The 13527-nt window shown below is 36.9% G+C and overlaps 1 protein-coding gene and 1 pseudogene across 1 annotated transcript in view; both read left to right on the forward strand.

The window, feature by feature from the left end:
* EVC (EvC ciliary complex subunit 1) overlaps window positions 1-13527 on the forward strand; it is a 561189-nt gene that overhangs the window by 346915 nt on the left and 200747 nt on the right. The window lies entirely within an intron of this gene.
* LOC128650927 (uncharacterized) lies at window positions 12904-13025 on the forward strand (annotated as a pseudogene).

Raw genomic sequence — 13527 nt, forward strand, 5'->3', positions numbered from 1 at the left:
TTTCCTCTCCTTCCTCGTTTGATTGCCAGAATCAAACAGGAGAGAGCTTCTGTGATCTTGATAGCTCCTGTGTGGAAATGCAGGACTTGGTATGCAGACCTGGTGGACATGTCATCTCTGCCACTGAGACGGGACCTTCTCATTCAAGGTCCATTCCAGCATCCAAATCTAATTTCTCTGCAACTGACTGCTTGGAGATTGAACGCTTGATTCTATCAAAGCAGGGTTTCTCTGAGTAGGTCATAGATACCTTGATTCAGGCTTGAAAGCCTGTTACCAGGAAAATCTATCATAAGATATGGCGTAAATATCTTTTTTGGTGCGAATCCAAAGGCTACTCCTGGAGTAAAATCAGGATTCCTAGGATTTTGTCTTTTCTCCAAAAGGGATTGGAGAAAGGATTGTCAGCTAGTTCCCTAAAAGGACAGATATCTGCTCTGTCTATTCTGTTGCACAAGCGTCTGGCAGATGTTCCAGACGTTCAGGCTTTTTGTCAGGCTTTAGCTAGGATTAAGCCAGTGTTTAAATCTGTTGCTCCGCCATGGAGTCTAAATTTAGTTCTGAAAGTTCTTCAGGGGGTTCTGTTTGAACCCATGCATTCCATAGATATTAAACTTTTATCTTGGAAAATTTTGTTCCTAGTTGCTATCTCTTCAGCTCGAAGAGTTTCTGAACTATCTGCATTACAATGTGATTCGCCTTATCTTGTTTTCCATGCTGATAAGGTGGTTTTGCGTACCAAGCCTGGGTTCCTACCTAAGGTTGTTACTAACAGGAATATCAATCAAGAAATTTTTATTCCTTCTCTGTGTCCTAATCCTTCTAAGAAGGAACGTCTGTTGCACAACTTGGACGTGGTTCATGCTTTGAAATTTTATTTGCAGGCAACCAAAGATTTTCGTCAAACATCTTCTTTGTTTGTTGTCTATTCTGGGAAGCGTAGGGGTCAAAAGGCTACGGCGACTTCTCTTTCCTTTTGATTGAAAAGCATCATCCGTTTGGCTTATGAGACTGCTGGACAGCAGCCTCCTGAAAGGATTACAACTCATTCTACTAGAGCGGTAGCTTCCACAGTGGCTTTTAAAAATGATGCTTCTGTTGAACAGATTTGTAAGGCTGCGACTTGGTCTTCGCTCCTACTTTTTCAAAATTTTACAAATTTGATACTTTTGCTTCTTCGGAGGCTATTTTTGGGAGAAAGGTTTTGCAAGCAGTGGTGCCCTCCGTTTAGGTTCCTGTCTTGTCCCTCCCTTCTTCCGTGTCCTAAAGCTTTGGTATTGGTATCCCACAAGTAAGGATGAATCCGTGGACTCGGTACATCATGCAAAAGAAAACAAAATTTATGCTTACCTGATAAATTTCTTTCTTTTGCGATGTACCGAGTCCACGGCCCGCCCTGTCTATTCAAGACAGGTGGTATTTTTTATTACAAACTTCAGTCACCTCTGCACCTTATAGTTTCTCCTTTTTCTTCCTTGGCCTTCGGTCGAATGACTGGGGGGTGGAGTTAAGGGGGGAGCTATATAGACAGCTCTGCTGTGGTGCTCTCTTTGCCACTTACTGTTAGGAAGGATAATATCCCACAAGTAAGGATGAATCCGTGGACTCGGTACATCGCAAAAGAAAGAAATTTACCAGGTAAGCATAAATTTTGTTTTTTCTCTGTTCTTTTCTTTAATAAATAGTATAATATTAATGACTGTATTACACTGTAGTATAAATATTATAATACTATATGACTGTACAATACTATACACTGTAGTATAAATAGTATACTATATGACTGTACTACACTGTAATATAAATATTCTAATACTATACGACTGTACTACACTGTAATATAAATATTATAATACTATATGACTGTATTATACTGTAGTATAAATAGTATAATACTATATGACTGTACTATGGCAGGGTGGTGAAAGAATCCACCTTGCCATTTTCGGAATCCACCGGTATGCAGTTTTTTGCTGCCTCGCGCTGCCAACATTCCTTTGAGGATGCATGTGCAACTGGCAACACCGACGGATGCGTTACAAACGCAATTATAGTATAGATATGACTGTACTATACTATAGTATGAATAGTATAATACTATATGACTGTACTACACTGTAGTATAAATATTATAATACTATATGACTGTACTATACTGTAGTATAAATAGTATAATACTATATGACTGTACTATACTATAGTATGAATAGTATAATACTATATCACTCTACTATAATGTAGTATAAATAGTATAATACCATATGACTGTACTATACTGTAGTAAAAATAGTATAATACTATATGACTGTACTATACTATTATAAAATTATGATGCTGTATTATTGTACTATACTGTAGTATGAATACAGTATAATACTATATTATGGTACTATACTGTAGTATAAATATTATAATACTTTATTACTGTGCTATACTGTAGTATGAATAGTATAATACTGTATTACTATACTATAAATATTATAATACTCTATTAGTCTACTGTAGTTTAAGTATTATAATACTATTTTACTGTACTAAACTGTAGTATTTATTACTACTGTAGTATGAAGTACTATATAGATTAACATGGGATTTTTGTCAAATATTTCATTTATATTTACTTTGCTGCTAGCCATGATACATTATCTAGAAACAAATATTTCTAAACATTAAATGTTGATGGAGGATATTATGATCATTATTTTCGTTTATTTGTATAGCGCCGCCGACTTCCATAGGCTCTCACTACACTGTATTTGAATTTGATTTAATTGCTGAAATGTATATTATTTTATATTATTTTGTTTTATTGTGGATAGAATTTAGATAGAGTTTAAAGAGATTATAAGAGTGCTATCCATCATGGATTTCATGTTTGGTGATGTGAAAGTCAAAATTAAACCTTCATGGTTCAGAGGGAGAATGCAAATTTCAGAGACTTTGTTCTTTTGGTATCCTTTGTTGAAAAGCATAGATAGCTATACGCAGAAGGAGCAATGCACTACTGGGAGCTAGGTGATGATAGGGTGACTACACCTCTCGTCATTGGTTCACCAAATGCGTTCAGCTTGCTCCCTTAGTGCATTGCTGCTCTGGAGCTGACTTTATCTATGAATTTAACTTATTTGCACGAGTTGAACACAGCTGTGTGCAAGCAATAGTTCATTAATAAAATGCTCTAACACATTAAAGCTTTTTTCCAAACTGAAAAATCATTCCAAAAAAATGCTTTTATATCCAATTAAAGGCCTACTGTAGGCATTTTCTCTTTGTTTCTAATGCACTACACGTTGCTTTTAAGTTTAAATAGAAATACTCTTTAAACTTGTAAAATGAACTAGGAATGAATTCAGGGAAAACTTGTATAATCCAATACGCGTTTTGGCTTTCCCTAAGGGTGTTTCACTCATACGGTAATTAAGTATTTTAATACGATAGCCATATAATGAGAAGATGCATCAAGCAAAACTGAATGCTCAAGATAAGGCCTCAACAAAAATGTTATTTATGTTCCACTCATGGCAAATTTGTGTATTTAATTTATGTTTTAAAACCCTTGATAAACTCTGGCAAGATTTATTATTCATATGAATTTACCAAAAACCTTAAAATATCTATGCTGAATATATCTGACACTCACAATGCCTGTGGCATCAACAAAATTTATATCCCTCAGGTTTAAAATGCAAAATCCTCTGAAAATAAAGCAGCCGTCACATATTAAACTCAGATCAGACTAGACTTGACTGGAATATATTAAGCGTTCCCAACAAACAAAACTTGAATTCTAATTCACATTAAACAGGGAACAATTGTCTATACTTTATTTTGTAACTCATTATTGCCTGTTCAGAAAATGATCAGTGGTCGTGAAACATACAAGTATTTTTTTTCCAGAAATCAGATGTTATTTAGGTAATAGCAATTTCTGTTATATACAAGATTTATTTACATTTAACACAGAATGTATCCTTTTTTTTTCTTCTTCAGTTAAGGGGATATTAAACAGTATGAGATTGTAATATAACATGTTTAATTATGTGTAGTTAAAAACCTTTGCGATATACCTTAATTATTTATTTTCTACCTCTTTTCCTATAATTTAACCTTGAAAATTGTTGGTTTTCTAAATTCCACTGAGTTTTTATAAAGTAACAGGCCCCACCGTGTTTTAGCTTTAGTTTCCTTTAGCTATCTTTCATGCTGAGGATAATTGGGAACAACCAGCATCTCCCCAATGCAGCTGCTGACACCTCTGTAACTACACCCAGCTGTGAGTGTTACACATCACTACCATAGCACTCTACCCAAGACCCATGTGTTGTGACCCCACTAGAGATGTACAATTTCCGGAAATATTAAAGTCATGGAAAAAAATGGCTTTGAAAAAAACCGAAAAAAAACCCCTGTTTTTCCCCCCAATTTTTCCTTTTTTTCCCCAGGCCTTCCCATCTCTAGACCCCACACAGAAAGACCCACTACCATGGCCCTCCAATTAATTCATATTGCTAGACCTCTTTGTTACCCTAAGGCCACACCACAATATACCCTTGTTACCCTTGTAACATCCATAACCATGGCAGTGTTTAATTTTGCTTAAAGGGATACAAAACCAAAAAACTTTCTTTTGTGATTCAGACAGAGCAAACCATTTTAAAAACAGCTTCCAATTTACTTCTTTTATAAAATGTGCTTAATTCCCATCATATTCTGTTTTGAGGAAATACCTAAGTATGCACCTGAGCTTATGTCCTTGTTTTCAACAAAAGATAGAATAGGAGTGAACCAGGCGCCAACTAACGGAGGCTAGGTGAGATAGTTAGAAATACGACAATTTATTACATTCAATATTTATCAACAATATGCATACAATCCTAAAATAAATTATATAATAAAAATCATGGATCCATGAAGTTAAAACAATGTGCTTGTATAACTGATAAACCAATGACAGTGTATCTGCAGAGACTTACACTTTAGACAATACAATTGCGAATATTAAAAAGTACATTAAAAATATGAATGTCTGAGGATAAAAACTCTGATGGGGTCCGGTTCTGAGATTATGATCTTAAAAATGCATCCAATCAATTCCTAAAATTGAGTCTAGTGTCCAAATTAAAAAATGTGGTATCCAAATGAAAAGTGTAGTGACCAAATAAGTAGTGTGATTTTTGTGACCCAAAAAAACAATGGCTTCAAAAAAACTTGTCCAGAAAGTCAGTGTGAGTTACACAAATCAGGTTGATCCAACTTAAAATAAAAAAATAGTGGAAGAATGTAGTGCAACACAGTGAGCGGATCCAAAAGTATGTCAGGTAATTCAAAAAACCCAAAAAATATAAAAAAATAGTCAATAATTATCTTTCAACAAATGTGTGTAAAGAACAATAAATCAAAAAAATCAAAAATTGTAGTGAGAGTTTATGAAACACAATAATCAATCCAAAAGACTGTCAGTGAATCCAAAAGCCAAACAATATGTGGAAAAAATTAGTCAATAGTGATCTTTCAACAAAGGTTTCGAAAAAAACGATGAAATCTAAAAATCAAAAAGTGAGCCAGTGATGTTTACTTTGTGCCAACAACTCTATATCCGGTAAAAAAAAAAAAGTGTTGAGACTAGTAGTCTCCTAGGATTTAGAGGGTTTATTCACCAACGAATTGCATAAGATGTATACTGTGGAGAGAAAGATAGATCCAATGTGTAATACATAAACATAAAATGGACTTCAATGAAATCAGGCTTACCAATGCTGGTCTACGCGTTTTGGCCCTGCCAGGCCTTTATCAAGAGTGAAATGCCCAAAATCCTACCGATTTGTATTTGGGGAATGTTGTTCTCAAAGTGTTGGATTATTCACTTTTGGCAGATTGGTGAGCCTCGACCCATCCTTGCTTTTGAAGGACTAGGCTTTTTTTGGAGGCTTCTTATATACTAGGATTAAACAATTGCCTCAGCAGCTGTTTCACATCACCTTCTTATTTCAACTTGTCATGTCACTCACTATTAGTCCTAAATTGCTTTTAATCCAACTTTTTGGAAACATGTTGTAGACATCAGATTTGAAATGAGATTTTCAGATTTGAAATTACGTTCCTGCTTTTTCAAATAAAGATACCAAGAGAACGAAGAAAAATTGAAAACAGTAAATTAGAAAGTTAACAGAAAGGGGGGGAGCTCAATCATGTAAAATAACTTTTCCATTTTTTTATGATTTCCAATTAATCAACAAATTTCAGTGGTTATTTTTTTTGAAGGTGAGGAGGCATTGTTAACTTAAAATTGAATAGTTTCATAAAAAATACCGGTATAAGGATCAATGTTGGGAAATATACGAAGATTAGAAGTATAAGTGCGGGGGGTGTTTGCTGTGCAGCGGAACCCTATATGGGGGTTGGGTGGCAGTTCATGATGGGTATAAGCTTGTAATGGGCATAGATGTAGTGCTGAAGTAGTTTTGTGGTTTTTACCATGGGGCGTGGTTGTCACTAGGTGTGTTGTGTTTCAAGATGGCTGTTGGGAACTTAAAGGTATAGTAAACCCATTTTTCTTTTTTTTTCTTTCATGATTCGGATAGAGCATGCAATTTTAACCCCTTAACGACCAAGGACGTACGCCACACGTCCTCAAAAAAAATACAGTTAATGACCGAGGACGTGTGGCGTACGTCCTTGGTCTGGAAAGCAGCTGGAAGCGATCCTGCTCGCTTCCAGCTGCTTTCCGGTTATTGCAGTGATGTCTCGATATGGAGGCATCCTGCAATAACCCCCCTTGGCCATCCGATGCAGAGAGAGCCACTCTGTGTGAAGTGGAGGGGGGCGGGATCAGGGGCGGGATCTACGGGGGCGCGCACGGGAGCGCGCGCGTGCACGGGGGGTGGCGGGCGGGCGCGTGCACGGAGTGGGTGGGAACCGCTACACTACAGAAAAAAGCTAAAAAAAAAAAAAAATGTAACTATTAAAAATGTAATCTAAGGGACCTGGAAGGGGTTGGGGGTTGGTCTTGGCGGGAGGGGGGGGGGAAGCTACACTACAGAAAAGGGCATTTTTTTTTAAAAAAAGGCACATTTTTTTACAAAACTGGGTACTGGCAGACAGCTGCCAGTACCCAAGATGGCGCCCATTAAGGCAGAGGGGAAGGGTTAGAGAGCTGTTTGGTGGGGGATCAGTGAGGTTGGGGTCTAAGGGGGGATCCTACACATCAGCATATGTAAATATGCTATTTATTTATTTTTTTAAAAAAGGGCCAAATACCTTTTATTTTAGTACTGGCAGAGTTTCTGCCAGTACTTAAGATGGTGGGGACAATTGTGGGGTGGGGGAGGGAAGAGAGCTGTTTGGGAGGGATCAGGGGGTCTGATGTTTCAGGTGGGAGGCTGAGCTCTACACTAAAGCTAAAATTAACCCTGCAAGCTCCCTACAAGCTACATAATTAACCCCTTCACTGCTAGCCATAATACACGTGTGATGCGCAGCGGCATTTAGAGGCCTTCTAATTACCAAAAAGCAATGCCAAAGCCATATATGTCTGCTATTTCTGAACAAAGGGGATTCCAGAGAAGCATTTACAACCATTTGTGCCATAATTGCACAAGCTGTTTGTAAATAATTTCAGTGAGAAACCTAAAATTGAGAAAAAATTTACGTTTTTTTTTAATTTGATCGCATTTGGCGGTGAAATGGTGGCATGAAATATACCAAAATTGGCCTAGATCAATACTTGGGGTTGTCTACTACACTACACTAAAGCTAAAACTACCCCAAAAAGCTCCCTACATGCTCCCTAATTAACCCCTTCACTGCTGGGCATAATACACGTGTGGTGTGCAGTTGCATTTAGCGGCCTTCTAATTACCAAAAAGCAACGCTAAAGTCATATATGTCTGCTATTTCTGAACAAAGGGGATCCCATTGAAGAATTTACAACCATTTATGCCATAATTGCACAAGCTGTTTGTAAATAATTTAAGTTAGAAACCAAAAGTTTGTGAAAAAATTTGTGAAAAGTGAACGATTTTTTGTATTTGATCGCATTTGGCGGTGAAATGGTGGCATGAAATATACCAAAATGGGCCTAGATCAATACTTTGGGTTGTCTTCTAAAAAAAATATATACATGTCAATGGCTATTCAGAGATTCCTGAAAGATATCAGGGTTCCAATGTAACTAGCGCTAATTTTGAAAAAAAATGGTTTGGAAATAGCAAAGTGCTACTTGTATTTATGGCCCTATAACTTGCAAAAAAAGCAAAGAAGATGTAAACATTGGGTATTTCTAAACTCAGGACAAAATTTAGAAACTATTTAGCATGGGTGTTTTTTGGTGGTTGTAGATGTGTAACAGATTTTGGGGGTCGAAGTTAGAAAAAGTGTGTTTTTTTCAATTTTTTCCTCATATTTTATAAAAAAAATTTTATAGTAAATTATAAGATATGATGAAAATAATGGTATCTTTAGAAAGTCCATTTAATGGTGAGAAAAATGATATATAATATGTGTGGGTACAGTAAATAATTAAGAGGAAAATTACAGCTAAACACAAAGACCGCAAAAATGTAAAAATAGCCTTGGTCCCAAACGGACAGAAAATGGAAAAGTGCTGTGGTCATTAAGGGGTTAAGCAACTTTCTAATTTACTCCTATTATCATTTTTTTTTTTGTTCTCTTTATTTGAAATGGCAGGAATAAAAACTTTGGAGCCGGCCTATATTTTGTTCAGTACCCTGGATAGGGCTTGCTGATTGGTGCCTGCATTTAGCCATCCAATCAGCAAGCGCAACCCAGGTTCTCAATCTAAAATGGGCCAGCTCCAAAGCTTTTATTACTGCTTTTTCAAATAAAGATAGCAAGAGAATGAAGAAAAAAAGTAAAGTAAATTAGAAAGCTGCTTAGAATTGCATGCTCTATCCGAATCATGAAAAACAATTTGGGTTTAGTGTCCCTTTAAGTAGTATGGGTATAATGGTAGGTAATATGCATTGGATTGGGTTGCAGCTGAAGGACATGATTAGGGAAATGTTGAATCTCACCATGGGACTTTTATGGAACAGGGGTAATGGATTCCTTGTGCTTGTGGTACATCCTGCAAAGGTACCGTGTAAGTAAATTGGATCTAAGACCACAAGTTGTTAAAAGGACATTTAATTTCTCTGGTCCATCTAAAAAGAGTGCTTACAAATATATTCTAATTGTATTCAACAGTGCATTTACCTGTGCTAAATAAACTTGCTTCTATGTCAAGTTTTTGGAGATCAAGAAAGTTCAATATTATGGGAATATGTTTTAATAATAAAATGTATGAATTCATTTAACGTATTTTATTAATTAACATTTATCGCTGAGTTTAACCTCTATTCGAGTTACGGTTTTTCCTTTAATTTCTAATTAATTATTAAAAAGACAGTACACCTTGATTTTGGTATATAAAATGTTTACTTTGCATTATGCTTTCATTATTTATTTACTTATAATTTAGCGTTGTAAATTGAGTATTTTCTCATTTTCAGAACTTGAAATGCACCCTACTGAAATTTTTCAAGGCTAACTCTACTGCATATCTTTCCCCCATCCATTGGCTTTAACTGATAACTGCAGAGCAGTGGATTTTATACTAATGTTATGACTATGGCAAGCCGCCTAGTCTGCGGGCTAAATCTTTGATTGGCTCCTCCAAAAAAGGCAAATGGTGGGTGGATATTTGGCTTTAGAAAAACAATTGCTGTAAAAATATTAGTTTGTTTTTAAAAAGTTGAGACTTGGAATATATGGTATTCTATAGCAGCACAACAGCAATGTTAAGAAAACATTGTTTTCCGGATTACCTAAGAAATCAAGAACACTGCAGGAAATTTGTTTTCTATTTAAAGAAAATGGCTTCAACTTATCTCATTTTCTAGAGCAGGATTTTAACATTTCTCATACTGTAAATTGTGAAACCGCTAAGTGAAGTTTCCTCCATTGCGGTAATATAGTCACAAAACTGAAAAACCACACTGTTGAGGATGAGGTTTGTCGTTACGCTATTTCTTTTACTGTCAGAACATAGTGACATGAGGTTCTTGATATTCGATTTTTAAAAACACAAGTGTGAATTAGAAACAAACATTTATGGAACATTGATCTTCTGTTTTATTTATGTTTTACTGCAGATTCCGTTAGCTGTGCAGGATATTACATATGAAATACATATAGATATGTAAATTTGTGTCCTGCCTACTGCAGACAGACTATACATAGTCATGAGTAGAGCTTTAATGAGTCTAGGCCATATACGCAAATACACCTCAAAAATGTCATCTGTGGCCATTTTATAGTGTCTTGCACATGTGCAGCATAATAGAATTGTTCTGAATTGTCTTTAAATACTTGCAAAGCTTTCAAAAAGGCGATTTCGGGACTTTATCAAGTGCCTTTAAGTGAAAAATTTAAGTGTAAAATTTTCTGATTGTGGATTTTGGCTCCATTAAAAAAAGTCCTTTTTTTAGATCCAATGCATTGTCGCTCCTCAACTGCACCTAGATAGGGAACCAATCAGGAGTGAGATGCTCTAATACCCACTAGTGACCAGCCATATGCTTCTGTTAGTCAAATTTAACTATGTGTTTCAACCTTTTGCGTGGGTTAACGTATTTTAAGGTGGAAGCAGCAGGTTTTGGCCAAGGCCTGAATGCGAGGAGTAACATAAAGACAAGTGTGACCCCCAAGACATCAGGCATGCTGGGTAAGGGTAATGATGGAGTTGTCGACAGTTATAGAGACATGGTGGGTGGAGATTTTAGAAGAAGGGGGGAAAATAAGGAACTCATTGTTGTACTAATGTGTGTTTTTTTCTGTGATATATATTTTATGAAGAAAACTATAACCTTTTCATGTTTTTCAAATTCTACTATCCTATGCACTAACTGCTGAATTTCTTGAAATTCAATTTAAAATGTATTCTTGAAATAACTTTCCTATCGCATGGAGAGTCCACAACGTCATTCCAATTACTAGTGGGATATTCAACTCCTGGCCAGCAGGAGGAGGCAAAGAGCACCCCAGCAAAGCTGTTAAATGTAACTTCCCTTACCCATAATCCCCAGTAATTCTTTACCTTTGTCAATGGAGGATGTGTGAAGATGGTGTCTGAAGATATTTAATGGGTACTTTTCCCTGCAAGCAAGGATTAGGGGCTATGCTGTGTCCATGTCAATCTCTTCAGTAAGAGTAATGGTGGCTGTTAGCAGTTAGAAAGCGGCGAGATAGTCTTTGCTTTATTTCTAGCATTATGCTACCCCTATTTAGAAAGCCAGGGTTGGTTACTCTGTATTTTCTTTCTCTACAGGTCCCTGATAGATATGGTAATCTATCACACCTAGAGGTGCTTTTTTTTTTTACCTTCCAGGTGGGAGGACAACACTTAAGGGAGCTAAGGTCAAGGATCGCTGGTGGGGATTAGTACCTATCCCTTTTAGTAGACACATGTCAGGGATATTATGGGCAGTGGAGTTTAACTTTAAGGTGGACATAAGACGTTAATTCCTTATATAAGGATGAGGCTGAGTGGCATAGGGAATAACGGTTCCCTTTATATTATAGGAGTGACAGTCTCCTATATTATGCTTAGGGCTATGCATCAGGGGCTGCGGTTGCGTGTCTCTTTAGGGATTAATCTGAGACCACCCCACGCTTATATCTCACATGCTGAGATTTTCATACTCCCTATGGGGTTTGTGTCCCTATGTGCAACTATGTGGTGATTTTCCCCTAGTTCATCAATAGACTTCACAAAGGGTTCAGTATTTATTATCCTGCCTTTCGCCTGCTCCTTTTTGCATCTGGGCCGGCTGGGACATAATTATACTCATATCTGTGTATACTCATATCTCTAGGGCCCTTGTGTAGGTGTACTATTATCAGTACCGGCATGATGGCCGCATTCCCGGCTTACATCTAGGGCGCTTCATTATTATGGCGCTTGTGGAAGAGGGGCTCCTCTGCACATGGCCGCTTCGCAAATCTAAGCCAACAACTGCATTTAGGTTACGGGTGCAGATGGTGGCGTTAAGCGGCTCTTCACAGCTCAGAGCACCTCACACTTTTTATAGAAGTGCGTTCTGTAACAGGGGATGTGGCTCTCAATGCAGAGCGGTGAGCCAAGCCTTTGTCCTTGATAGGGCTATCATGTACAGTTTGATGCCCATTAGAGTAGACGCCATTATTTTCTTGTTGTGCACTTATGATTGCTTTTTCCCTCATGAACAGGGCGCACTGCTTCTCTGCACCTCAGAGAGAATCACTGTTTTCCGGTGCATTATATTTTGACACAGCTACTGGGTTCTTCTTCTGAACCCTATATATGTGTTTATATTGTTTGTAAACTCAAAATATATATTTTACTGGGTCTTGTTATATTTTTCTCTAGGGTTTGCGTAGCCACAGTAGACTGTGTACTTTGTAAAGTTCATACAGTCTGTAACTTCCCTTTACATTCTCTCAGGGCATCTTTTTCTCTACAACAGTTATTTAGAGAACAAGTGTTTGTTAATAATGTGTCGAGATGGAAAGGGTTAACCTTTCTTTCCATCAACCTTTTTACACTAAATCTGAGATCCCTGTTGTCTACTACCATCTAGTGGTGATGAATGGTATTTATCATTGCTTTTTAAATTACTCTAGATGAGTATTTTATAGTTTATACTTTTTAAACCTTCTCTGAGGTTTTCTTCATTTTCTTTCTGGATGGTACCTGAACTATTAATACTTCCCTAGTATATAAGATCTTATTTGGACTTCCAGTAGAAGGTCATATTTTTTTTGACCTTTTTTATTGTAATAAAACATATTTTATATAACATAATAATGTTTTCTATGTTATTCCTGTTGTACAGAAACCACATATTTCTGCATTAATGTCCGTGAGTCTACTGCCACACTGCCCTGAATGCACCTGATCCCGTCTGATCTCGGAAGTTAAGCAGGGCCAGTCCTGGTCAGTACCTGGATGGGGGGAGATTGCCTGGGAACACCAGGTGCAGTAGGCTTCAATGTATGCGCTCTTGTTTTATGTACAAGGGCTTAAAAATCTGTTTTCATGGTTTGTTTCATGTTTCATATTCAATTTCTTAGTGTTTTAGGACACTAATATATTTAATTCTATGTTTTTATTATAATACAAGAAAAATACCTTAAATTGAGGTGATATTTGTTAGCGTCTGTGATATGGATTGTTTCATGTCTCATTCTCATTGTCTTAGTGTTTTTAAGACACTAATATATGTATTTCTATGTTTTATGTATAGAAATTCAAGTCTTGCCATCCAAGGGGCAGATTTCTCCTGTCAAGACTATCCACAAACCAATTAAAGAGGGAGGCCTTCTTAATCTGGCCTTGTTAGCACAGTAAGTAGTGTGTCAGTCTCATAATCTGAAGGTGGTGAGTTCAGGTCTCGCACAAAGCACTTGCTTCTCGTAGAGGACCTATCCTCTCTGGGAGCAATTGTTCCAGTTCCTTTAAAGGAACAGAGACAAGGATCTATTCAAATC

The sequence above is a fragment of the Bombina bombina genome, chromosome 2 (assembly GCF_027579735.1).
Source record: "Bombina bombina isolate aBomBom1 chromosome 2, aBomBom1.pri, whole genome shotgun sequence".
NCBI classification, from domain to species: Eukaryota; Metazoa; Chordata; class Amphibia; order Anura; family Bombinatoridae; genus Bombina; species Bombina bombina.